The sequence below is a fragment of the Panthera pardus genome, unplaced genomic scaffold, assembly GCF_024362965.1.
Source record: "Panthera pardus isolate Hobbes unplaced genomic scaffold, ASM2436296v1 HiC_scaffold_16, whole genome shotgun sequence".
NCBI lineage: Eukaryota > Metazoa > Chordata > Mammalia > Carnivora > Felidae > Panthera > Panthera pardus.
In genome coordinates, this window is record NW_026526721.1 from 78473702 (window position 1) to 78500485 (window position 26784).

The 26784-nt window shown below is 40.3% G+C and overlaps 1 protein-coding gene across 7 annotated transcripts in view; it reads right to left on the reverse strand.

The window, feature by feature from the left end:
* The window catches only part of LPP (LIM domain containing preferred translocation partner in lipoma), a 677239-nt gene that overhangs the window by 272170 nt on the left and 378285 nt on the right, over nt 1-26784 (reverse strand). Inside the window, exon 1 of one of the 7 annotated variants that reach the window (XM_053903547.1) lies at nt 25103-25476. The exons of the other annotated variants lie outside the window; for them this stretch is intronic. The gene's annotated coding sequence lies outside the window, so the exon portion shown is untranslated. Of the gene's footprint in view, nt 1-25102; nt 25477-26784 lie in introns of those variants that run through there. 7 annotated transcript variants of the gene reach the window in all.

The window sequence follows — 26784 nt, forward strand, 5'->3', positions numbered from 1 at the left end:
TGACTTTGGAATTTCTTTTTGAAAAATGGTGTCATTCATGGAGTCATTGACCATTAACTGACCACCTTCTAAATACCAGAAATTTTGCCAACTTCTTGGGTAACAAGTTATGGTTCCTAGCCTCAATGAATTCGACTATACTTGGGTGAAACAGGAAGAAAACCAGTGGAAACTTCTCAGATTCCCAGAAGTCTGACAAACTCTACTTGGAATATAGTGTTCTACAGCAACCCATTCATTTTTTTAAACATAGAACTGAGTTCCAGCCAGACAAAGAACACTGGCTTGAAAAGGTTTAGAAGTAGGGTCCTCCTCTCTACTCTAACTACTGGATGACAGTAGTCCCAACAGGTGCCCTTCACCTTCAAGGTGCTGGCTAAAAATGCTTTTTCACATTTCCCACGGGCAGCTGAATTCAAACATCTTCCCCTGGCCTGCTATTTCCTATCTCCCTTGTATCTCAGATGAATGTCATCACCTAGGTAATTCTTGTTGCACTCTCAAGTTAGAGAACTGTTGTTCTAAACCACATAAACTCAAGAACAGGAACCATGTTCTAATATTCATTATTCATCCTATCATTTAGAATATGGTAGCACAAAGATTAAGCTACAATAGGCTATCAAAACATCATTGAGGAATGAATGCATTAATGAATGACTATATTCAAGTATGAGGTTATCCCCCATTTTCTTAATTTTCTTTATTTAGTCTCTGCCTGTGTGAACCCTTGTGGATTCTGGGATGATTGGCATTATAGAAATATAAAGAACATGATAAGCAGCTTCAACAATATCATTATTTGGTGAGAATGGAGGAAATCGCATTTAAAAAAAATGAAAAAAACAAAACAAAACAAAACAAAACACCAATGATCTCAGGCATCAAAGGTGCAATCTATGGGGCTAGTCATTTTATTTCTAGATTTCTTCACTCAATACCTCAGCAGTTAAAAAACAAGACAAAACAAAAAGGCAGCAAAACATACAATTTCCCAGGGGCACCATTCATAGATGGTACACAACAGAACTACTCAAGAAGATATTTTACTATTATAAACAGACAGTTCAGTTTTGTATTTATTCTGTTGTCGCTCCATGATTTTTTTTAATATGAAATTTATTGTCAAATTGGTTTCCATACAACACCCTGTGCTCGTCCCAACAGGTGCCCTTCTCAATGCCCTTGATTTTTTTTTAATGATGGCTCAATAACATACTCAACGTTCCTCAGAGCTGTGAATGACAGTGCTGGGCAAACTCTCATGTTAAGAGACAGTTTCTTCATTAAGATAGTAATAGTCATAGAAAATACAGAAGATATGAACAAGATTAAAAAAGAAAATGGAGGGGCGCCTGGGTGGCTCAGCCGGTTAAGCGTCCAACTTCAGCTCAGGTCATGATCTCGTGGTCCGTGAGTTCGAGCCCCGCGTCAGGCTCTGTGCTGACCGCTCAGAGCCTGGAACCTGTTTCAGATTCTGTGTCTCCCTCTCTCTCTGACCCTACCCCGTTCATGCTCTGTCTCTCTCTGTCTCAAAAATAAATAAATGTTAAAAAAAAATAAAGAAAATGGAGGGGCGCCTGGGTGTCTCAGTCAGTTGAGCAGCCAACTTTGGCTCAGGTCATGATCCTGCAGTTCGTGAGTTCCAGCCCCATGTGGGGCTCTGTGCTGACAGCTCAGAGCCTGGGGCCTGCTTCAGATTCTGTGTTTCCCTTTATCTCTGTCCCTACCCTGCTTGCGTGCTCTCTCTCTCTCTGTCTCTCTCTCAAAAGTAATAAATAAACATTAAAAACTTAAAATAAAGAAAGAACGAGAGAAAATGGAAATATCCATAATTAAAACCCTAGTGATAAGAATTTGAACTTGGTAAATTTTTCTTTGTATTTACATGTACAATTTGTATGCGTGTGTATACCTGTGCATATGTATACTAGTACGAGTATTGGTGTTTAACTGCAAACCTTGTTTATATGCAATTTTGTATCTCATTTTTTAAATTTAACATATCATATAGAAGTAACAAATTTAAAAATTCTTCCAAAGAGCTGTTTATGGTGTGGTAACCAAGTGGTCAATCCGCCTCAACAGATGGGAACACTCAAAGGTGATAACCCACTACTCAGTATACATATTTAATTTTAAAACCCAGACCAGGATGTGAGGCATTAAGATTTCCCTACTGTTTTGAGTTGTGCTACAGTCTCTTCACAAAGTAGTTTTATTTCTGATATCAACAATGTGAGGGCATGCAGTTGTATATCAAGATACCCGGCATGCACTTCTAACAAAATGTCAACTCCCCACCTACTCACTTCTCATGTAGATCAGATATCTTTCAATCAGCCAAACTATAGGCATGCAATTCAGACCCATGCCTCTGGGCCAATCACATCATGCCAATGATAAACCCTCTGATACTGAATTGCAAAAGCCTTGTTGTGTCAAGACATTTGATATTTGTAATACGGCATCTAAGAACATTCCTTTATTGTTGTTACTGCCATTATTACCATCATTATTATCACCACATTCCTTCTATCTACTCTGTAATATGTAGATTGTTCAGAAGCCAAATATAGAATGGTAGGACCAGGGCTGTGCTGAAGAAATATTAATCTGGAAGCCATATGGTTATGATGGGCATAAAGGCAGCCAGACAAGAAGCCAGTGCCACAATCCAGGGAAGAAAAGATGAGGCCCTGACGAGGGCTAGAGTTTGAAGGAAAAGGCTCCTACAGCATTCTAGAGAGTGTGTATGTGTACAGATTGTCCCAGAATAGTTCTGGCTAGCAATTTTTCCTTTGTACAATGATATTTCCAAATATGAACAGGGAACGGAGCCAATGAGCTCCTCTGGTGTGGCCAGTTTAGTGGAAACCCAGCAAATACGCTGGAAACAATAACTGTTAAGACAAATACTAAATGGGGGTGTCAGAACAAAGAGAAACAGAATCATGGGGGAGGGCTGCTACAACTGAAGGCCTCAATTCCAGCACTCAGAATTAAATGGCATTATTCACACTTAGACACTACGGCCCCTTTCAGGAAGAGGGTGATTTGTTGCTTTTGGGAAATCCAAGTAGCCCAGCAGTCACGCATAGGTTGTACAGAGGGGTAGACAATTTTGTGGGGGTAAGCACCGTGGATGTGTCCAAGTGACCTAAATGATTTTACTTCTAGCCAAAATTCAAAGATAAATCTTGCCTCAGATTCTGAAAGTTCTCATCTGGCCATGGACATCCCTAAATGAACCCTCAGGGAGAAGGGAGAAAGGAGCATTAACAACACCCACCAAGTCACACTTCATCTCATACACTTATTGGGCTTTGTCTAAACAGTTTAACTACACCTGGGATTCAGAATTAGAAAAGAACTACCAATTTAGCTTTGTCAAACAAAGCACTAAACTGGCCATTTTCAGTGGTGCCCACAAGTTGAAGGCCTTAGAGGTCATGGGCCATCCAACGGCACTCAGTCATGGGGTCTAGGAACACTGGGTCTGAATTCATACATGTAGCTTGGGTCAAAGCTGCCCAAGCTCCTGACCACTCCCTAGGATTCCCCAGTCAGAGGCTAGGCATCAGTTAACCATCTATTTCATTGCTTGCACTGTGCTTTGCCCTTGGATGAAGGGTAAAGAGAAATACTTGTTTCGTAATAACTTATCTATCTCAAAAAGGAAAAGAACTATTTGCCCTAAGCAATATGGCACACAGCGTAGATTAACCTTAGGTGTCATCTATGTAAATAAGCAGCAGCTGTAAAGACAGAACCTAACCTCAAATACTATTATGGAACAAACCCTAGGTTTGGTCAGCTTCGATCACTTACCCAGATCTGTGATATTGTAATTACCCCCTTAGAATAAATGAACTATTATTCCACATTGAAGAACCACTCTGGCTATTTAAGTCCATGTACACGAGTGCCATGTGGGGCAACAGAAAAGAAGCAGACATGCCCAGCGCACTGCAAAACCCAACAAAACAGTGACAACAAAGCAAAAACAAACTCTGGCAAAACCCTGCAGACAATAATAGCAAACCTCACGTTTTGAACAGAGCTATACAAACTATACATTTCCTGTCTTTAAATCAAAACTTGTTTTTAAATAAAGTCTACAGTCTTCACAAAGTCCAATAATAAAATAGCCAATAGAATTGGTGAAACATTCATGTTTTATGATCTTAAGCTTTGTTTTTAAAATACGGTCAAGTAGCTTCAATGTATAAACATGAAATTATTTTGAGCCTCACAAGTTTTCAGCAGTAAAGTAATAATGCTGTGTAACTTTTATCGTGGAGTAGAGAGTATTAAAACTTTATTTCAGGGTATAATAATTTTAAAGAAATAACTACATTAGAGTTTTCAAAATGTAATTGTTGTTTTAGAACCCACATGAATGGGACTAAAAAAACCAACAACAATGTACAGGCACTGAGAGTTTTGTGCACAATTTTCATAAATATATTGTGATGTGCACAAACCGTATGTAAATATTGCATTTATCTATCCATTGATAAAGGATGCCTTTCAAATGATAGAAGTAACAGATCTGCTTTCATTTTCCTTTAAATAAGAAATTAGCCATTCTTTTGCAAAAGTATTGAGAGCTAATTGCGGGAAGGAAACACAAGAGGAACTTACATATTGCTTAAATGGACTAAATGTATTTTTGTTCCTCCTAATTTTCTGACCTTTGCCAATGCCCAGAACTGATGGGATTAATGCAACAGTAAGCACATCATGTACATTCAAAAGTGTCTGAAATGAGATACATGTAAAGAAAAGCACTCCTCACTAATTAAATAAGCACAGCAGATGACAAGGCACTGGGCTCTTTGGAGTAGGGAGAAATTTATTCCATGAGCTCCCTGGATTCAAGGAGTTCACAAAGCAAAGGAGACGAAGTAACACGAGTTAAGTGCCTATAACATAATCATTGAGAATGCTAGGCAATGCAAGAGCAGTGATTAAATTTCAGATGGGTTATTCCCAAAGTGGCAAGCAGAGAGTGGCTCTCCCAGTGCTGTCTTCTTCCGGGGGACAGAATTGGAACACAAAGATGGCTTCCTGTTGGGGGCGAGGGTAGGCCTTCATTGTAAGAGGAGGGTAGATAGATTCTTTCAGGCAAATGAAGTGAGCAGAGACCCAGACAAAAGGAGAGGGCCGGGAGGGAGAACAATCAAGTTTGTCAGGAATTTAGTAATAGTTGACACATTCTATGTGATAGGCCTCATCTAAGCGCTTTCCATAGAACTGAGGAAGGGCCTCTCATTGTTCCCATTTTACAGATGAGGAAACTGAGGTCCAGGTCTAGGTGAGATGAAGTAACTTTCGCAACGTCACAGCATCATCTCATGTTGGTACCTGAATCTAGGCTTCGTGGTTCTAAAGTTATTCTGTTGGCCTCTTCTATACGAAAAGCAAACACCTAAATCAAGGCTGTAAAATTAGATCAGGATAGATTGTGAAGGGTAACATCTGCTTTTCATTTTCGTTGACAACTAATCTGATATAATTAAAGGACAAATATTAAGGTAAAGAAGGGCAGGGGAAGAACACTGAATGCTGAGAAAACACACACACACACACACACACACACACACACATTGCAAGGAGAACAATTACTCTCTGAAGAGAATGACTCTTGTTTCATTAAGCGTAAGGACATACACAGCTCTGATGCAAATCACATCTGTTTAGCTGAGGGTGACATTTTCAAACAGTCTTGAAAAAGGCAGCTACGAAACATTATTAAAGCCCTATTGTCATAGCTATATACACAATATTCTGTATCCACATGTGATCTCAGTTTAAAAGATAATATTATTTTCAAATATCAAAGTTTTTTTCCCCATGCGTGTTGCCATTTAAAATTCTTTCTTCACAGGACAACCAGGGGAACTTAATTATCATGTTAACACATCGCAAAACTTAAAACCACACCAACTGTGGCCACGGAACGAGAAGCAAGACCCCCCCCATTCATTAGGAACCATCATGGTTCAAGGTACTACACGCTTGAAATTAACATGTTTTGGTATTTTTTGGTACTGCTTGGGTTTTTAGAAGGAGAGGAAGGAGGGAGCATAAAGAAAGTAAGCTATCCCCTAAAACCTCTTAAACAGTGAACCTACTGAAAAGCAAGAAATCTATCTTATTTTGAAGGAAACAAATACTAGATCCCACAAGATTCCTCACTAATTTAAACTCTTGAGTGCATTGCATCAGATATTCAGGCCATCAATCTCTTAATCTAAATTCAAAATCCAACAGACACAAAGCACATAACCACTTTAGGAAAGGCTGTTTCAAAACACACTGCCTTTTTATTAGCTTATTATACAAAAATTATGGTAATTTCTTAATAAAGTTATGGAAACAGGCCACATTATTAATTGTATTGCAAATATCATATTTAATTAAAGATACATTATGTTGATAGAATTTAGCATCTGGCACTCAGGCTTTGCCGACCATGTAGAGTAACAGAAAGAAAATAATCACTATAAATGCCCTCTTGTGTTCCAGTCCTCATCAGAATCAACTTCAGAACAACATTAAAGGTCCATTATATTTTGTGGAAATATCTAGGATGAGGGGAGAAATGCACCTGCGACTGTCACATATGACATCACCCAGAATTCTGCGGCCCATTTCTCTTAGGATATAAATGGCTCTTCCATAAGCACATGTTAGTGAAATGGCCCCTGTTTTGTGGCCCTTACGCACAACCAACTTGTTCTAATTTTTAAAATGGACGCTAATGACTTGTATTAGCTTAACACCAAGTTTTCTTGTATATACTCCCAAAGTTTTCTAGATTCCTTTCTAATGTCAATTAAACATAGTCAATGGCGGACTAATGAGGCCTATTTAGTAGCGATTCATAATTTACTGCATTTGCACTGTTCCCTGCAGGGCTTTTTTCCCTCCACTAAACCACAATCATATCTCATTATTGTGGCTTCATGACCACTTTCTGGTCTAAATTTTGTTGCTGGCATTTAGTTACGGAAAAGACTTTGCTATAATGTCTATAGAACCTTTTCCTTTTAAAAATGTCAAATCAGAGTGTTCTTAACTTAAAAATACTGCAGCCAAATTGTGACAGCTAATCTCAGCAACAATAGGAAAAAACAACCACCAAAGGAGGATGTTTTTTCTTCTAGTTTAAAAGCTCTTCCATGTTGCTGAGAAAACGGAGACAAATCTGCACACAGACACTTTTGTAGGTACATATAACCCTGCTCTACTAAAAGCAGAGTGTAAAGGATCTCTACACTTCATCCTGCCCCAAGGAGGCTCCCACCAAAAGCTGTAACCTTTTTTTTTTAAGGGAGAAAGAGGATGAGCGCTAGAGGGGAAATGCGGGGGAGGGGAGAGAGAGAGGGAGAGAGAGAGAGAGAGAGAGAGAGAGAGAGAGAGAGAGAGAGAGAATATTTCAACCAGGCTCCATGCCCAGTGCAGGGGTCCAATGCAGGGCTTGATCTTAGGACTGTGAGATCATGACCTGAGTTGAAATCAAGAGTCAGATGCTGAATGGACTGAGCCATCCAGGTGCCCCAAAACTGTAGTCGTTTATTACAAGATGATGCCAGGAACTGCATGTGACAGCACCTTGAAGAGGGATGAAAGAAACACTACAACAGTGTTAATAATACTGCATTCTCTCTCTCTCTCTCTCTCCCTCCCTCTGTTTATGTTTATGTGTGTTTACATATATTTCATACACATTTATCAAAAGAACAGAAATAATCTTGGCAATTCGGATATAAAACAAGTACATCATCATGTTCCCTTATTTTTTCTCCTCTGAAATACCCACATAAATACATAGTAATGGTTAGCAGGTTTTCAATTATACAGTTTTGACATTTTTCAACTTCAGAATTTTACAACCTGGATCTACAGTCCAAGGGCAAAAGCAAAGTGTATATATCTCAACCTTAGGACTCAGGGAATGCCAAGTCTCTCATGCTGGTCCATTCAGTTAGAGAAAGGGACATTTCTCTCTGTCTCTTTCCTTCTTCACTGGTGACAGTGCTGCCAGAGTTGTGAGAGAGCTGTCTCTCATGAATCCATTCAGTTGCCAAGAAAATGCCTCACACTCAAAAGTCAGTGTGCAAAAATAAGGAGAGTAAAAAGGAAAAACAAAAAAAAAAAAAGGAAAATAACCTACCTGGCATACCTTAAGCAACATGGTGAGGCACAGGAATAGAGAAATGTAAAAGGAAGAGGGGGTCAGGCCAGTGCATTTTTACAACTCCTATGAACAAGTTATAAAAGTCAGGTATTAAAATGCCAAGGGCAACAAGTTCAATAAACATCTAATATGTTATTCTACTTTTCTGAGGACTCCCAATTCTCTAAATGAGTCACCAGTTCTCTGTGGAACTATTAAAAAAAAAAAAAAAAAAAAAAAGTAAGCCAAGTGATTTATTTGTTCCTTTAGGATCCCTGAAAGGTAGGGTCCCTAGAGAAAAGATCGAATGACAAGTAAATTTGCTAGAACTCAGTGGAAACAATTTCATTTTTTAAATTTTTTTTTTCAACGTTTTTTATTTATTTTTGGGACAGAGAGAGACAGAGCATGAACGGGGGAGGGGCAGAGAGAGAGGGAGACACAGAATCGGAAACAGGCTCCAGGCTCCGAGCCATCAGCCCAGAGCCTGACGCGGGGCTCGAACTCACGGACCGCGAGATGGTGACCTGGCTGAAGTCGGACGCTTAACCGACGGCGCCACCCAGGCGCCCCAACAATTTCATTTTTAAAATAAGAAATAGGAGCACCTGGGTGGCTCAGTCGGTTAAGCAGCCAACTTCACCTCAGGTCATGATCTCAAGGTCCGTGGGTTTGAGCCCTGTGTTGGGCTCTGTGCTGATGGCTCAGAGCCTGGAGCCTGCTTCAGATGCTGTGTCTCCCTCTCTCTTTGCCCCTCCTCTACTCATGATCTGTCTCTTTCTCTCAAAAGTAAATAAGTATTTAGAAAAGAAAAGAAAACAAAAGAAAAAGAAATAAAAGGAAAATATATTTTCTCAGCTCTTCAGGCAATGATGTTTCATTTTAATAATACCAAGTAACTTTTGTTCAAGTTTTCAAACTATTGTAGAAAACGTGCATGGATGGAATTTTTCACGAGGAAGGAGTTTATATCACAGAAGGAAGTTAGATTGTCTTCAACAGGTTTAATGTTAAAAAAGAAGTTGGATGGGGCGCCTCGGTGGCTCAGTCGGTTAAGCTTCCGACTTCGGCTCAGGTCACGATCTCGCGGTATGTGAGTTCGAGCCCCGCGTAGGGCTCTGTGCTGACTGCTCAGAGCCTGGAGCCTGTTTCAGATTCTGTGTCTCCCTCTCTCTCTGACCCTCCCCCATTCATGCTCTGTCTCTGTCTCAGAAATGAATAAATGTTAAAAAAAAAAAAAAATTAAAAAAAAAAAAAAGAAGTTGGTTGAAGAGATCTGGGGTTGAGAAGTAAGATGATGTGGGAAGTATTAAAAATAAGGCCCACATATAAAAATATGAAAGAAAAAAAAGCAAGGGAACAGGATATAGAATAATTCAGCTATAAAACATGAGACATGAACATGCCAATAAATAGACATAATTTACATAGAAAATATCCTGTGATTATTTTATGCCATGACCAAATCCACACGTACACACACAAAAAATACCTAAAGTTAAAAAAAAAAAAAAAAAAAAACCTAAACCTATTTTTTTCTAGTCTAAAAGTGGAAAAAGGAGCTTACTTTTTAAAGAAAAAAAAAATCCCTCATTTAATTCTTGTTCTTATCAGAGAACCTTCTTTGTCAGTTTTAACAGCAGATTAATCACTTTCGCAACCTACGGAAAAAGTTTTCTGGAAAGCATAACAGCCTGCAAGTGTAAATGACAGTATTACTTTTCCTGCAGCTCAGCCGCCTACAAATTCTCTCTCATCCATGACTCAGCAGGAGGTAAAAGGGGCTAATGAAAGGGGCCACATTTCCTTTTAAAATGTATGAACTTTCTTTCAGCATACAGAACTGTTAAAAAAAAATCCTCCCAAACCTTGATAGAAAAGTAAAGCAGCCTTTCATGAATGCTTGCCAGTTATATACCTAGAAACATCCTTCCAAATCATGCTAAAAAATAAGTGTGCTGTCTGCTCCCCAGCCCAAGGCTTCACATTATAATTGATTAAGGATCGATAGGGATTAAGGATTTAAGGATTTAGTAATACATTTCTGTATTACATTTATAGCATTATTGGGAGGAGGGGATCAACAAAAGGCTGCTTTGCTGAACCTAAGAATTCAAGAGGAAAAGATAAAAAACATAGAACTTTGTGGTCAAGAGAAGGGACTTGTCCTGGGGCTTTCCCTCCTAGTAAAATACCGCTTGATTTGATTGAGTAAACAGCTCTCTAGAAGTGGTCAGGTTCTGAGGGAACCATTACAGAGGTAGGGGAATTATATTTTATGATATCTTTTATCCTACAGAAAAAAGAAAAAGAAAAAGATGTGTTCACTTTGTTGGAAATGTTTGTGAACTAGTGAGATGGTCTCATTTATAAACATTTATCAAATATTTACCGAGTGCTTGATCCCTGCTAGAGAACACATTAAGCACTGGGCATCGAGGACAGGAAGCTTAAGGAGATAGTCAAGGTCATGGTCTATGTCCTTGTGCAACTCATGAAGGGTGGAGAGTGGGTGATCGTGTGGGAGGAGGCAGTAAGTACATGAACATTTACAGGACAGGGTGAAAAGAGGAAGTTTAAAAAGAAAGGTTAGGAAGTTTAAAAAGAAAAATACAGGGGCACATAGCAAGGGTACCTAAACTAAGTAAGAGCAAGGAGGTTGATGAACAGTTCTCAAGGCCAATGACATCCATGATGAGACATGGCAATAGAGAGCTGGGGACAACAGACTGTTCGAGGCAGAGAGAATAGCATATGACTGTCCAGTAATGCCCTCAAGGATCTGAGAGAAAGAAGTCCATCCAGCATGCAGCATAAGAAGGGAAATTGTAGGAGAAGAAAATTAAAAGGCATAAAACATCTAAAAAGGAAAGTACGATTAATATTTCTATTTTACTTATGGTAAACAATCAAAAATGGTTACTAGTCCAAGTTTACATAGCACGTAAGTGAGATTCAAACCCATTTCTATTTGATTTCAGAATCGTTTTTCTTAATTGCTCTGTTATACTACTGGGCTAAGGAGATAAGGTGCTAGACAGGAGCAGCGTGATGAGATCTGCATTTTAGAAGCAGCTGGGGGGAAAGGGGAGTGTGGACATGGAAACCAATTAAGAGGGTATTATCAGTGTGAAAGCAACATGGTACATGTGAGATGACGGTCATCTGGAATCATTTACAGACAGTGGAGATGGAAAGAAGTAAAGGTCTGTGAAGTACTTTGGAGGCAAAATTGGCAATAAGGGAAAGAGTGGGGTGGGGAAATAACACCAGACTTCCGGCTTAGGAGGCTGGTTAGATGGTGACACCATTCCATTTAACAACACAGGAATAGACGGAATTCTGGGAAGAAGTTGATAAATATATCTTGACATATTGAGGTTAAGCTTTCCGTGATATATTCAAATGCACCTGGCCAATAGACAGAAAGACCTGGATCTGAAATGCAAAAAGCTTGCCGACACATATTTATATAACGACATTATAATACTGGTGGTTGACACCCCAGGAAGTGAAAGTCAACAAATCAAGTATGGGAAGTAGAACAAGAAGGGACTCTAGGAAAGATGCCCCAAACCCCTCATTACCAAAGAAAACCAACATCTAAAGGGAGGTGGCAGAGTGGCACCTGGTGGCTCAGTCGGTTGAGTGTCTGTCTGACTTCGGCTCAGGTCATGATTTCACGGTTAGTGGGTTCGAACCCCGCATCAGTCTCTCAGGGAGCCTGCTTTAGATCCTCTGTTCCTCTCTCTCTGCCCCTGCCCTGCTTGTGTGCTCTCTGTCTCTCAAAAATATATAAACATTTAAAGGGAGGCAGCAGAAGAGGAGTTAAGGAGATCCTTAAGAGTAGAATTATTCACAAAACTAGAAAAACCTAGAAAAGTCATCAAGATGGCCTGAATGTACTGCAGGTCTCAACAGGGCAGGTAGACTAAGTGAAACTCTGGAAAAAGGCCTACTGAAAGAAAGTCAGCAGTGGGAGAGGAGGCTCCAATGTAGAACCATGGGATCAAAGGTGGATACAGAAAAAGAGACTGATGGGGAAATGGAAATGAAGGTCACAGAAGGCAAAGACACTGAGGAAGAGTAGAGTCAGAGCTGTCTGAATGAGAGCTGGAAGAATACAGGGTTATGTGCAGAGGGAGTTTTGGGTTGTTGTTGTTGTTGTTTTAATGTTATAATTTATGAACAAAGCAATGACAATTCCAGGGTGGAACCCTGGGAGTGGTGGCTGCAGCTGAGTGGAGATAAAAGTCACAAGAGATATTGATCAAGAGACAGAGAAGCCAGGGTGTTGAGCCCTCAGATCTTCCAAGATGATGAAAAGCCTGGACACAGGGGACACAGTGGGCCATATGCCAAGTGGTTGATGAGTGACAGCCAGGATAAGGAGATTTAGGGGGTGATGGCAATATGGAGGAAAATGTGGAGGCACCTGGGTGGCTCAGTCGGTTGACGACCGACTTTGGCTCAGGTCATGATCCCATGGTTTGTGAGTTCGAGACACACGTCAGGTTCTGTGCTGACAGCTCAGAGCCCGGAGCCTGCTTCTGATTCTGTGTCTCCCTCTCTCTCTGCCCCTCCCCCGCTCACGCTCTGCCTCAGAAATAAACATTAAAAAAAAAGGTTTTAAATATGGAGGAAAATGTGTTTTAGTCAGAGGCTTTCAACCTCAAAGAAGCGTATAAACATATTAGCGAATTGCAACTCAAATGAAGAATGCAAGAGAAGGGGTGCCTGGGTGGCTCAGTCGGTTGAGTATCCAACTCTTGGTTTCAGCTCAGGTCGTGATCCATAGTTCACGTGTGGACAGTGCAGAGACTACTTGGGATTCTCTTTCCCTCTCTGCACTGTTTCATGCATGCACATGCTCTCTCTCTCTAAATAAGTACAATTTAAGAAACAAAGAACGCAAGAGAAATGACAATCAATTCTTCTGTTTGTTAATTTAGAGTTGACCCAAAGGAGCGATGTGACACACAATAGCTCTATTCTCAGAGCAGGTGGGTGAAGGCTTTTCAGCTCTCCACATGCCTAAGGTAGAACACTAGTTTGCCCCCATTTACTGCCCCGTGTGTCCATCATCACTTCCAGCCAGTATTCCCAAAGAAGACGCTGGCATTCTTACGACTCACTCCTTTGGCACCTTTTCTGCTTCCAGCTTCTCAGCTCCAAGTGACAATGGCTTCCATACCTTAGACTGATCTTCTGTAGGAAATGGTTAGCCTTCTGCGATGGTCAATTTTGCTACGCTACAGCCCCCGTTATTGAATCAGACACTGATCTAGGTATGGCTATGAAGGTACTTTGTGGATGTGATTAAAGCTCATCATCAATTGACTCTAAAGAAGGGAAATTGTCCTAAAAAATCTGGGTCAGCCAGACTGAAAGTTGGAATGGAAGGCCTTGAGAACAGAGGTGAGGTTTCTTTAAAGGAAAAGAAATTCTACTTGAGGACAGCAGTGTCAGATCTGTAGCAAAGTTCCAGCCTCTGCCCTTTCTAACAGTCTACCCTGTGCATGCTGGATTACCTAGCCAGCCCACACAATCACATAACCGAATTCCTTGCAATAAATCTCTTTATCTCCTACTGGCTCTGGTAAAACACTGACTAATATACCTTCTATAAGCATCATCCGTCACACTGGCTGATCTTTGACTTTTGGTAGAAAGCAAACCATTCATAGGGGCTGCCAATGTAGCTGCATAATTATATGTAGACCATTCTTGCTGAATTATGATTTCTACCCAAAACCAAACTGTAAGGTTGCTTCTGAAGAAACATGCCTTCCTACACTAAGCCAATAACACTTCTAATATATCTTCCTAAGGGTGTTTCAACAAGATAGGGACTTCCTGGAACCCTTAGAAGGTTCCAGCTATCCCATAAGGAGCGGGTAGCAATGACACAATACAGAAAGCTATCAACAATGTGTTAATACTCTAATTAGAAAATAATTAAAATCAGGAAGTGGGGAACAAAAAGTGTCGTAAATATGGAGGAGAAAACATGACTGAAGAGGCAAAGGTCATAGACATTACTGATACATCAGTCCTTTATAAGTTAATCTCTGTCTGCAATTATAATAATACTAAATGCATTTGATCGTTCTTAAAAACTGGGAAAGGAAGGCTCCATTGAGAAAAACAATTTCAGTAGCAGTACTCTCATGGGAAACATCACAGACCGTGCTGCCCTTGGGCAACATAGCTCTTGGTATCTTGTTAATTGTATTGCATGTAGTATTACAGTTTATATAAACCACAGTTTGAACCTGAGCTCTTAACTCAATAGGTTCTTTAAAAGTATAGTTAGAACTGGTAATTATGTTAGACATGCACTAACCAGAAGTACTCTAATATATAATATATAATATATAATATATAATATATAATATATAATATATAATATATAATATATAATATATAATATATAATATATAATATATATAGATGCAGTTTTTTTCTTTTAAAAATGTGATTGCTCTTGTAGTTTTTTAGCTTAGTTTTGTTAACACAGAGATGTAATGAACATGTGTGACCTTTCTGTGTTGGAACAGCTGAAGCTCAGAATGTCAATGATGAAAGATCTTAGTCTGGTATCCTGATTTTACATATGATAACTGAAGTTCCAAGGAAGGTAGGTAAGCTTTCCAGTAACAGGACATTAGGTAGAACCAGGTCTAGAAAGCAGGCTTCCCAGATTTTTGCCAGTGTTCTTTCTACTACACGGCTGCTGGGCCAGAAAGCTTTGAAACACATTCGCATACACACCTCCATATCCCTCGCTCTCCCTACCCTTAGCAAAATCCCCCGGGATGCTTTTGGCAGGACTCAGAAATTGCTTTGGCAACTACAACAACATTCCTGGAATCCATTTGCAAATGCTGGTCAGCAAAGCCTGCTCATTCCCTTTTTGGTATTACTCACTCAGTAAAGGTTAAGTGTATGTGAATTATCACAAGTTTATTTTTATTCTCCTACCACCCCCTTTTTTTGGTAAGTGATCATTGACTACCAAGCACAGGAAATACATTTCACTGAATGATTTTCTAAAATCAAAACTCCATCTGGGCTGCAGCTAAGACAGATTTAGGGATGTTCATTTATAACATTAATACCAGCTATCCTAAGCCACTGAAAGATAATCGGGGTGGACAAGGGGTCTTTGCTTTTTCCTGAAAGTACTTCCCAGGCTGATGCTTGGCTACCCGGCTCCCTAATCTGCTGTGTACATGAAGTCCAGAAGCAGCTGGCGATCGCATTGTGACTCAGTGCACCACGGGGAGAGAGGGCCAGAGGAGGAACTAACTCAGAATTGTAGACCACACATCTCAACTAGCAAGTACTCAGTGTGGTCTTGTTACTTGGACAGATCAAATCGAAAAAAGGAAAAAAAAAATGTGAGAGGAAGGATGCTAAAGTCAGCCTCCTTAAAGTCAGCCCCCTTAAAAAAAATTCACAGGCACACACAAACACTGGCTCTCTTCATTCTGGGTTAAATTAATATCATAATAGCTAAACTTAGCAGCATAACACAGACTGATGAGGAAAATGTTACACAAAGAAAAATGTCTAAATAGAGCTGTGGTGGTCCCAAGAGGAGGGGTTGAAATTCGTACCCACAGCAGACATCTAGAGAGAGAAAAAGTATATAAGCTTGACATATTAAGACCCAAACCCAAACTGCTGGCTGTTACAAAGCTGATCAACCACGATGTCACAAACACCTTGAAAAGAAAGGAAATCATAATGGGTCACTGGGAACCATGAAGGTCACTCAAGTTGGAAGTGAGTTACTATAACCAACCAGACTTGTGTTTAAGTGTTCCTTTCTCTCTCTCACCAGGACAGTTGGCAAGGGAGAGCAGTTCTACTCATGAAATAGTTAAAGTGGTGTTAAAAATCATAGTTCTACTTTTGTTTTGAGACAGGTTTGAGTACACAATGATATGCAGATGCAGGAACAAGTCGTCTCTTTTTGAAAAACTCATTCTACGTTTCTAACACACTATAGTTAAGAGGAATATTGTTTCCATTTCTATTATGAAAGACGCTGGGCAATGACAAAAGAAAGAGATAGGGAGGGAGGAATAGAGAGAGAAGGAGAGAGGGAAGAAAACAGAGGAGAGGAGAGGAGAGGAGAGGAGAGGAGAGGAGAGGAGAGGAGAGGAGAGGGAGGGGAGAGGAGGGGAGGGGAGGGGAAGGGAAGGGAAGGGAAGGGAAGAGAAGAGAAGAGAAGAGAAGAGAAGAGAAGAGAAGAGAAGAGAAGAGAAGAGAAGAGAAAGGGAGGGAGAAAGAAAGGAAGGAAGGAAGAGAAGGAAGGAGACAGGAAGGGAGGAAAGAGGGAGGGAAAAGTTTATTGTTTTTAAATTTGTCCTTATACACATGTACCGATAAAAGGTGCTTCATGCTGCAAAACTATTGTACATGTGTATACATATATACATACATACAAATATTTACACAAATTTATAAAAATATTTACATTATATATGGTTATAAAATATTTATATAAATGACTTACACATGCGAGCAAAAGTAGGCTCATTATAGAAAGTTTAATATAGACAGAAGTATAAGAAAGAAGTATTATCTCGCATAACCCCCAAAATAACTGTTAGTGTAGAATCCCTTTAAATGTTTTAAAATATGCAAGTGGGGGCGCCTGGGTGGCTCAGTCGGTTGAGCGTTCAACTTTGGCTCAGGTCATGATCTCACGGTTTGTGAGTTCGAGCCCTGCCTTGGGCTCTGTGCTGGCAGTACAGAGTCTGCTTGAGATTTTCTGTCTCCGTTTCCCTCTGCCCCCCGCCCCCGCTCTCTCTCTCTCTCCCTCAAAATAAATCCACGTTAAAAAAACATGCCTATGTACTTATATGTATATGAAAATGTGAGTCAATTCAGAAAATATATAGATTTGTATCTAATTATGAAAAATATATAATAGATGTGGATGGTGTTGTTTCCTACTTCACACAGAGAAAACTGCACACAAAAAATTGCAACTATCAAAGAAATAAAAACTGAAGTAGAATTTTTAAATCTAAGACACCACAATTATACATAAGGAATATCACAGATATTTTCAGATTAAGTTTACACAACTAGAAAGTACTGGCATAGAGAGAGAGGAGAAGGAGAGAGAGAGAGCTGGATGAGTGTACCTTACAATGAGAGGACGGACCACTTTGCAGTTGATAAAAAGGTTCTCACTTATTTCTGCACAACTCAATATTTTCACCCAATATTACTGTTCCATGTTTCTTATGGGAAATGAGGCTCAAAGATACCAACTACACTGGTCAAGGTCGCCAAACCAGTAAGTGGTGGGCTAGAAAGAACTTCAGTGAATGTCTTAAAACAGATTATTTTACAGGTGGCAAAGCTAACACAGAATCTATAATGTTCTGTGAAGACGTGTGATTCTCTTGATCATTTTGAATTTCCGCTTCTGGAAATCTGCTCACTGGTGACAGAGATTCTGATGGAAATATCACCTCTTCAGGGGTACACAGTAAGACGCAGCCCCCTCCCCTCCCTGACTCCTATCACTCTAGACAGGATATGCCTACAATAGTTTTTTTTTTTTCCAGACAAAAATAGCTCTGACTTTAGGACTCCAAGTGTTCAGATTCAGTGTTTTTAACCTGTTTTGTTATCTGAGATAGAGAAGATGGACCTTAAAGGCACTACCACACAAAGAAAAGGACACTGGACAGCAAGGTAGGAGCCTTACTCAAAAGTCATCATCACTGAAGAGTCTTGCAAAGGAGCAAGTCATGTCTTCTGTGCTTTTCCATGTGGAAGGAACTAAGGCAACATTGTATCAGCCTACCAGCTACCATTGCAGGGAGTGAGCTAACAACTAAGATGAAAAATGTCATTTCCTCTAAGCTGGTGCCTTTGGACTGAGCAGTGCCTATGCTCGTTCAATTCTATTTAGATTCTGTATATTTAAAGGAAGCTTACCAATTGGTTTGAACCAAAGCAAATCATTGGTCCATCAGAAGTCTGTAAAAGCCAAAAAATATCAAAGGGCTGTGACTTTTTCTGAACCACGCTGGGGATAAATTAATGGCCTAAAGCAGAATAAACAACAACAACAACAACAACAACAACAACAACAACAACAAAACACTGCAACAGCGACCAGGAGCCTCAACTGTTCAGATCAGGGCCCTCATCAACAGACTGTTGTGGGGCTCGGGACGGCTATTCAGAGGGCAGGCAGAATTCAGTCAGGCTTCTTTCCATGCACTTCCACGCATCTCCAGCCACGGCTTGAAAGCCAGCGGTCCACAAAGGTAATCCCAGGTTATCCTCCAAATCCAGTCCATAAACCAAATAACCCATTTCGTTTGGTGTGGTTTGGTCCAGTGGAGTAGAAGAGAATGACCCCCAAGTGGTCCTCACAGGCAAGAAATGATGAGCAACCATTTCTCAGCATCCTTCAGTCAAGAAGTCCCCATCATCAGCAACGCTAATTTAATAAAACCGGAGCGATGGTGCTATAATTGGATTGCCATTATAGCTAGTGGGTTTCCAGGGTAACTGTGTTCTTGCCACAGATAAAATCCACCTCGCAGCACAAAGATTAAGGGTTTGGGAAAAGTCGGCATCAAACAAGAGGTCAAGAATCCCAGCTAAAGAGGACTATATCCAAAGCAAATTGGTTAAAGTGGGCTACGTTCGAAACCCCAGCCCTGCCACGTCTTAGCTGTATGATTTCGGAAAAACACATTTCACTTCTCTGGGCCTCGTTTCTTCTTCTGTGAAAAGAGCATCATGATGGTATCTGCCTCCAAAGTTTGTTATAAGGATGAAACAGGTAATTTAAACAGTAAATGGTACATTTTAAACCCTGACTAAATCTTTAAAAAAAGGGGGGGGGGAGGGGATATTTCAAGTACCCCTAAACCTAGATAGTCCAGAAGCCCGGAAAACTAGGCAACTAACTTTTATGTTTGTTGGTTGGTTGGCTTACACATGTGTAGGGACAGTACCCTGAAAGCTTGTGAAGAGAGCCCGAAATGGCTTATAAAATCAGGTTGCCTTGTGCTTGTGGTCATGTTATTACTGCCCCCACGGGCCTGACTTCTGGGAATGGGCTGCCTTGTCAGAGGCAATTCGGCGAGTCTTAATTGAGGAGGGACACAGCTTTTCAGGCCACAAATTAAGGATCGGGAAATCATCGTTGCTCAGGGTGTAACAGCTAACTGGAATGTTTCCTAGCCATAAATACAGCAGGCCCATTTAGCATGTTTCCCCTCGGGGGAAAGACTCAGCCGCTGCAAAAGTAACAGTTTATGAAGAAAAAGGGGGAATTTTCCTTTTGAGTGAAAAACAAGACCAGCAACAAAAATGAGCACTATAAAAAGGTTTTTGAATGTACGAATTTCAGGGTGCGTGGGGGGGGGTGGATAAACTTCGCGAGATCTAGTACTATTAGAAGAGGGATTTGAAAGGTGAAGAGCAAGAATTATCTTCAGCCGGAAAACCCATCACGTTGGGTCATCTGTCCCCCTCCCCCCACCTCCCTGCCCCCAGCTCCCCCCGCAAGGAGAAATTCAGCTGACCAAGAAGAAACCCCTCATAGGAGCCTGTGCCCACACTCGCAAAACAACTTCCAGGCAGCAAACAGCAAAGCGGTGAGAAAGATGAAGTTTGAGAGCAAGAACATGCGCGCACGCACACACACACACAAAAGTTTCTGTTGTCCTAAGATTAAATGCTGAGGCAGGAAGAGATACTATTCTTGAATCAAGTGAGAAAAGATGGCAAAGCGCGATATTAAAATGCAGCACCCTGGAATAAGTTTGCCTCTATAAAAACTGTTATGTTCTGTATGTGATTTAAATTAATGCCTATATTTGTTGGAGATAAAATTAAAATGAAGATAAACGGTGCCAACATATAGCGTGTTCGCCGGAGCAATAAATAAGGCAGTGAAAGGTACTTTACATTTCAGTCACATGTATCTGAACGGGGAGCTCAAAGCATTTGAGGAACATTTGTTAATTAAATGCTATACTAGGTTTGTGAGGCACTCAGACGGTTCATATCCACGTCTTTCCAAAAGAAGACAGGGAGGTTCAATGACCTGGGGCCCTTCCGGATGTTGCTGACGTGGAAGGTCCAGGGTCCAGAAGGCAGCAGGCTTTCCAGTTTAGTGGTTTCTCGGCCTGATGGAAGGGCCCAGAGCGCAGAGCTATCCTGTCTCCTGACAGACCTCGGATGTCCAGCCTTCTCTATCAACCACCCGAGTGGCAGGCAAGATTATAGTTTTAGCAAGGGAGAAAGGCAATCATTTTACAATAATGCATTAACAACAAATCTCTCCTTCCCCCCCACCCTTACCTTGCAAGAGTGTCCCAGGGATGATTAAATACTGTCACATCATTTATCCTCTGCTTGAAAACTTGTCTAAAGTATTGATTAGTGATGTCCTCTCTTACGTTGATCTCTTCAACCCTGTCCTCCACATGTCCTGTCAGAGCCTCCCAGCACCCAGCTGCTGGTAGCTGGCCACTGGCTTTCTGTTTCTTGAACCCCATTCTTCGTTCCACAAACCCACAGAACCCAGTCTGCGCTCAGAGGTCTGCTGGATAGGAGGCCAGATTAACTTATGAAGCTAAATCACCTAATACTTTGGGATACTGGGTTCACTATAATCTTTGACGTTTACATATGTTTGAATTCCCCAAATAGAAAGTTCGAAGAAGTCAAAGGGGGGTGTGTTCCCAGAAACCCAGGCAGCCCATCGATGGAGACAATGCTCCTGTCTTGAGCTACTAGGAAAGTGTGCTGTCCAGGTTAGGGCCTCTGGCTTCTGAAGATGAGGCTGTAAATGAAACATAGAAGTCACTTGTGTGACGGGTCATGTTAGGCTGATCCAGGTGAAATTTTAGGGAGTCTTAGAGATCACCTAGTCGACGCCTGTGTTTTTTAGAGCAGAAAAATTTTCAACTGTATTTGTATCTTCCTTTTAAACTTCCCAGTTAAAAAAACACATTCAAGTCCATTATAGTTTGATACACATATCAATGCGACAGATGCAGAATCCCTGTTCTGCCTCTTCTCCATGGGTTAGTAGTCTACCTCTTTGTGCCTGGGTTTCTCACCTGTACCATGGAGATCACGAGCTTGCCTACCTTCATGAGGGGCTAAAGGACTCTACATATGTCAAGTACTTACAACAGCGCCTGGTATATAGGACACAATCATTGACTGTTAACCATTATTCTTATTCCTGATGCGATAGACATCAATGCTGCTCTCTGAATTGGTCCTGCTCTCTGCTGCCTGGCACCCTTATAGCTAAGTGGAACCATATGAATCATTGCGGCTAATGAGCTGTGAATGGAAGTCCACTTGTGTGACTTACAGGCCAGGGCATGCATTTGCCAGGTCAAGATCCTCAGAGCTCTTTTACTCTGGGGTGGGGGCCAGCAATGCTAGTGCATTCCTAGCCCATGGTGCCCATTCCTTCATCCTGCAAGGAAGCCCTTCTGACCCACTATGAACAAGTAGCACAAGAAACGAACCTTTGTTTTAAGCATTGGGATTTCGGAGTATTTGCCGCCACGGCTTGGACTACCTTACCTGATACCTCTTACTTTGGTTTGCAAAACACTTTGACTTCTATTATTCACATTTAACTCTCGTAATCAAAAGAAGAGTGCAGCATGGATGCATCGGGCAGACGTGAATTTCAGCCCAACCAGTGCAATCCTCACCAAACGGACTGAGGCAGTCATGCTGATATAGCTACAAGTCAGGGGCTTGAGACTTCTGGTCAACCCAAGGTGTTCCTTACACACACACTCCTCCAATTCAAAGACTTTAGGGCTCTTAACGTCAACAACGTACCTACCACATTAACCTTAACCCAAACACTAATTAGAACTACTAACATTTACCGAGTACTTACTATGATATGCCATCAAAAAAGATGCCACTGGTCATAAAATGTACCATCAGTTACTGCAGCAGCTGAAACCAACCAACAAACAACCCACTACTACAGAAATGATGACACAGTGTTTTATTATTACTTAGAATTTTTATCGTATGCTTAAAGAAATGTCTTAAAATTATTTATACATATTACGTCTTTTATTCTGTGTCATCCACCACTTATACACAATGAAAAATATAAGTGAAACAAATTGGAAGCATTCCTAAAGCTTCTTCCTATTCAGTTTAACTGTTTCAATCACTTTTCAACTGAAGACAATGGGAGTTCCATGTCTGTCTGTTTGTTTGTTTCCATAATGCCGTCATCTCTCAGCCAACAAGAACAATGACCAAAGACACTGGTCTCCAGGATTTTCTTCCAAGTAAGTGCCCATGTGCATGTGTGACAATGTCAATGATGCCATAATTGCTATCTCAGTAACAGCACTTTGTTAGAAATGTTCAAGATGTGCATGAATATGGGACTTAAGTTGATGAGCGATAAGCATGTTAGAGGCACAGTGCTTTACTACCCACACGTAGTGTAGTTATACTTCGTAACAACAGCATGAGGTAGGCTCTGTATGATTATAACCATTTTGACATCAGAAACTGAGGTCCTTCTGGAGATCGCTGCTTGCTGAAGGACACATAGGTAGTGAGAGGAGGATCTAAGGTTTTCCATCGAAGGTAGCTGACACCTTTAAAACAACTGCTTTCAGCAAATATGGGGTCAGGCTTCTCATAACAGCAATTAGATTAGTTTTTTTTTTTTGTTTGATGAAAGTGGGGGCACAAGAATTACAAACTCAAAGGAAAGTGTTCAAAGATTTAAGTCTCTTAAAGTTTACATATTGGGCTTCTTATTTTGTTTAAAGCAAACCAAAGGGAAATTGACCCTTGTATTGCTGCCAACTCCTTTCGATATAAATAGACAACTTAGCAGATGTCTGGGCCTCCTTTAAGTTATCTTGAAATAATTATTGGTAGGATCTGCAGACAGGCCTATCTTTTGAAAATACTGGCATATATGTGCAGTGAACTCAGACATACAACATCCATATGCACACAAACCTACATGGGATAAGCTCTTCAAACACATTTTCAACACATATAGTTTTACTGGTGTCTGTGTTTCTGCATGGACATTATCTTTGGAAACGCAAAGATATCATCACTATTAAATATGAAGACCAAATGTATGCTTGATTCTCATGGAGCATGGAATTAGACTCAATCTATGGCCAGAGGGGAAAACCTTACTGAACAACTATAACAGTTGCTTTTTTTTTTTAACAGTTCTTTATCTCTTCTCCTATTTTAAGGACAGTTAGCACAACTGAACAATTACTTAGGAGGTACAATGCAGAGCTTTGAGCGTAGCTCTTTATACACTTATCAAATGAGTATTATAATTTGCTATAATTCTCCCTCCTGATTATATACAGTAGCTATTTCGTTCTCTAAATAATATCTTATAGATTTTTTTTTAGAAGTTGGTTAAATTGCTTAGGAGAATATTAGGCTCAGTTTCTTTGAAGGGTAATATAGTGGGAGTGACTGTATAATTATCTCTACCGGGCTCTCACCCACTATACAATGTCGTCTACTACATCGATTGCTTTCCTGTTGAGAACTCTAGTTAATCCTACTAACGAACACACAGGAAAATGAGGCAGGCGGGTTTTATTTTTAACTTGGGACTGGGAGAATAAGAGAAAGAAATACTAAGATTGATCAAATCTGGTGCATTTGCAATTTTTATTTTAAGCCAGTTTAGATGCATGTGCTACCAAATAGGTACAGTAATTCGGGAATTACCATTACTTGTGTACCAGTGTCCTATCTGGTAATCTCTGCCTGAGACCAACTATCCTCTAAGTCACTCCACAGCTGGGCTCTTCTATGCCTGGCAATTACTACTCTATTCTGGGTGGGGAGTTTTATTATATTTTAAATTGATGTGGATTTTATTCTCAAAATGCTAAGCATTCCAAATGCTTCATACATACTAGATTTTTACAAACAATCCAATGGCTTCCAGCAGAAAGAAGTTTAACACACGTCTTTCAATAAATGCACCAGGATTTCTAGAAGAATTCCATTTTTCACTGTCATTCAAGAATCTGACCATATGTCTGTCTCCCTGAAAGACACAGAATTCAAGGGTATGGTCTGTGGGTGTCTTACTTCTGTGCGCATGACCAGTGACTGACACAGGAACTGGCAATTGTACCCTTCTCTGCCCCAAATTATGACTAGATTACACTAATTGCATGCAGTTATTCAAAACTAGAAGTTCAAACTTTTACACACCTAGATTAGTGAATCAGACTATCATAGAGCTATTATTCAAAACAAACCATCACTAAACTGAAGTCCTAGTCATTTAAAGACATTACCACCAAAGTCCATTTGGGGTTACCATAGGGTTGGAAGTAAGCACAGAGATTGACTACAAATAGGTACGCAATTTCTCTTTGGAGTGAAAGAAACTTCCTAAAATTAGATTGGGTAATGGTCACAAAATCAAGGAATCATTGAGTTGCAACAAAACAAAACAAAACCCTCTGCCCAAACTTCACAAACGCAACTACTATTGGTATTTTTGATTGGTTATTAGGTCATCAATTCAAATGTTCAGATTGGGAGCTAGACCATATTGGCTAAAATGCCATCTCTGCACCTTGCTAGTTTAGCAAGTTATATCTCTCTGGGACACAATCTCATCTGTAAAATGGAGAGAAATAATAGGTCACCTCACTGAGTGGTGAGGAGAATCAAATAGTAACATAGTAAGTTTTCAATGTCTACTGGTTATCATCCCATGTGTTTTACTTAATTTTAATTTCTTAATATTGAAAATGATCCTTCTCTGGTACAAGGGGTAATTGACAGGTAGAACTCCTATAAAATACTAGCTAGTTAAGCACTATCCTAAATAATCCTGTGACTTACCTCTGAGTTTCATTCACAAACCAGGGCTCCTCCAATAGAAGGATATCCAGAATTCTCTTTCTAGAGCACACTTCTAATTTCTTCTCCGAAACCTTCAGTGCTCCAGTCTTCTCCCAAACTGCTATCCCTAACAGCCCCAGCTGCCAGCACAATAAAGAGCCCAATGTACAAATTCATGGCATTGCACAGAATCCAAGCTGTCCTGCCGATCCTCACCAATGTATTCTTTGTACTATATTCTTTCTCTGTTCCACATACTTCATTCTCCAAGTACATCCAGTTCCTTACCAAGCTGCAAACACCATTCTTTTACACACATTTATTGTTGCAATTATAGTTCCTTTTGTCTGGACTACCTGTAGTCTGTTTCAAAAACTCCTAGAAAGCCTTTGTGACCTAACTCAAACGTCACATCCTCTTCCTGGCCTCACCCTTCTCTGTGACCTCATAGTAAGACATACACAGCTCCATGTAAGCACACATCAACACTCTCTCTCCCCTTCAGGGCCAGCAGAAACTGTCCTTCCCACACTTCCCCCCATGCTGTAACCTTACCAAGCTCTTGTGGTTTACCTAGGTTTTACCTCTCTCTCTTTCCTCTTCCAGAAGCCCCCTGCGTTTGCTTTCCCTGTGCCATCAACCTAGCAAACTCCCACAGGTTTCTCAGACCTCTGTTTGGAGATGACCACCTCTCAGAAACCTCCCAAGGTCCACCAAGACCAGGTTTTCATTATCTGCCCCATGTGCTTCCAGAGTACCCTTTGCTGATCCTGGATATCAGTCTCTAACATCATATGGACAATTGTCTATTTAGGGACATTCTGTGAGAGGCTAGGTTTTATATAACTGTTGTTAGTCCCTAACTCCAGCACCTAGAGAGTCTTTGGTGTATGGCAGATACTCAATACATATTTGTTGAGTGAATGTACTGATTATCTCCTTCAGAAATAATTTCAGTCTGTGAATTATATGGTAAGTGAACTCTATCTTAAAAAAAAAAACTGTTATAAGAAAATTCTGAGTTACCAAGTTCACCTCCCGGTTGCTGGAAAAAGGTCTTACATGCTTGCATTCTTATTATGGAGCCTGGTACACACAAGATGCTCAATTATATCTGCTGAAATTTCATAGAAGTGAAATGTTTTGCCAGATACTGAGCCACTGAACACTTTCTACCAATGACCAATTTTGATGACGCTCCTCAGTAGATAAATTGATAGTGACATTATAAATCACAGAGCTGGAAAATTCATTTATTTCAACTTCCACATTTTATAAATAAAAAAAGTTGGGTTCAGTAAAAAAGTAAATTATGCATGATTATGCAGATAGGATCCCCAAAGACTACCTCCACCTAAATTAATGTCATTAAAGGTGTCTGACTTAGAAAGATTTATGTCATAGCTGAAGCCAGATTTAGAGTTATGAGTATGAACTATGCAGGCACCAAATACTGGAAATAAAAGTTGGAAATAAATTTGGACATAAATAGATTACCAGTGTGTGTGTGTGTGTGTGTGTGTGTGTGTGTGTGTGTGTGTGTGTATACATATATATGTGTGTGATTAGATTAAACAGGTGTTGCTAATCATGAAAAGAGGCATAAATAAACTCTTGGCTTGACATGAGTCATCATTTGATGGGCTATTTCAAGAGAGAATTGATATTTCTAAGTGGCTGAT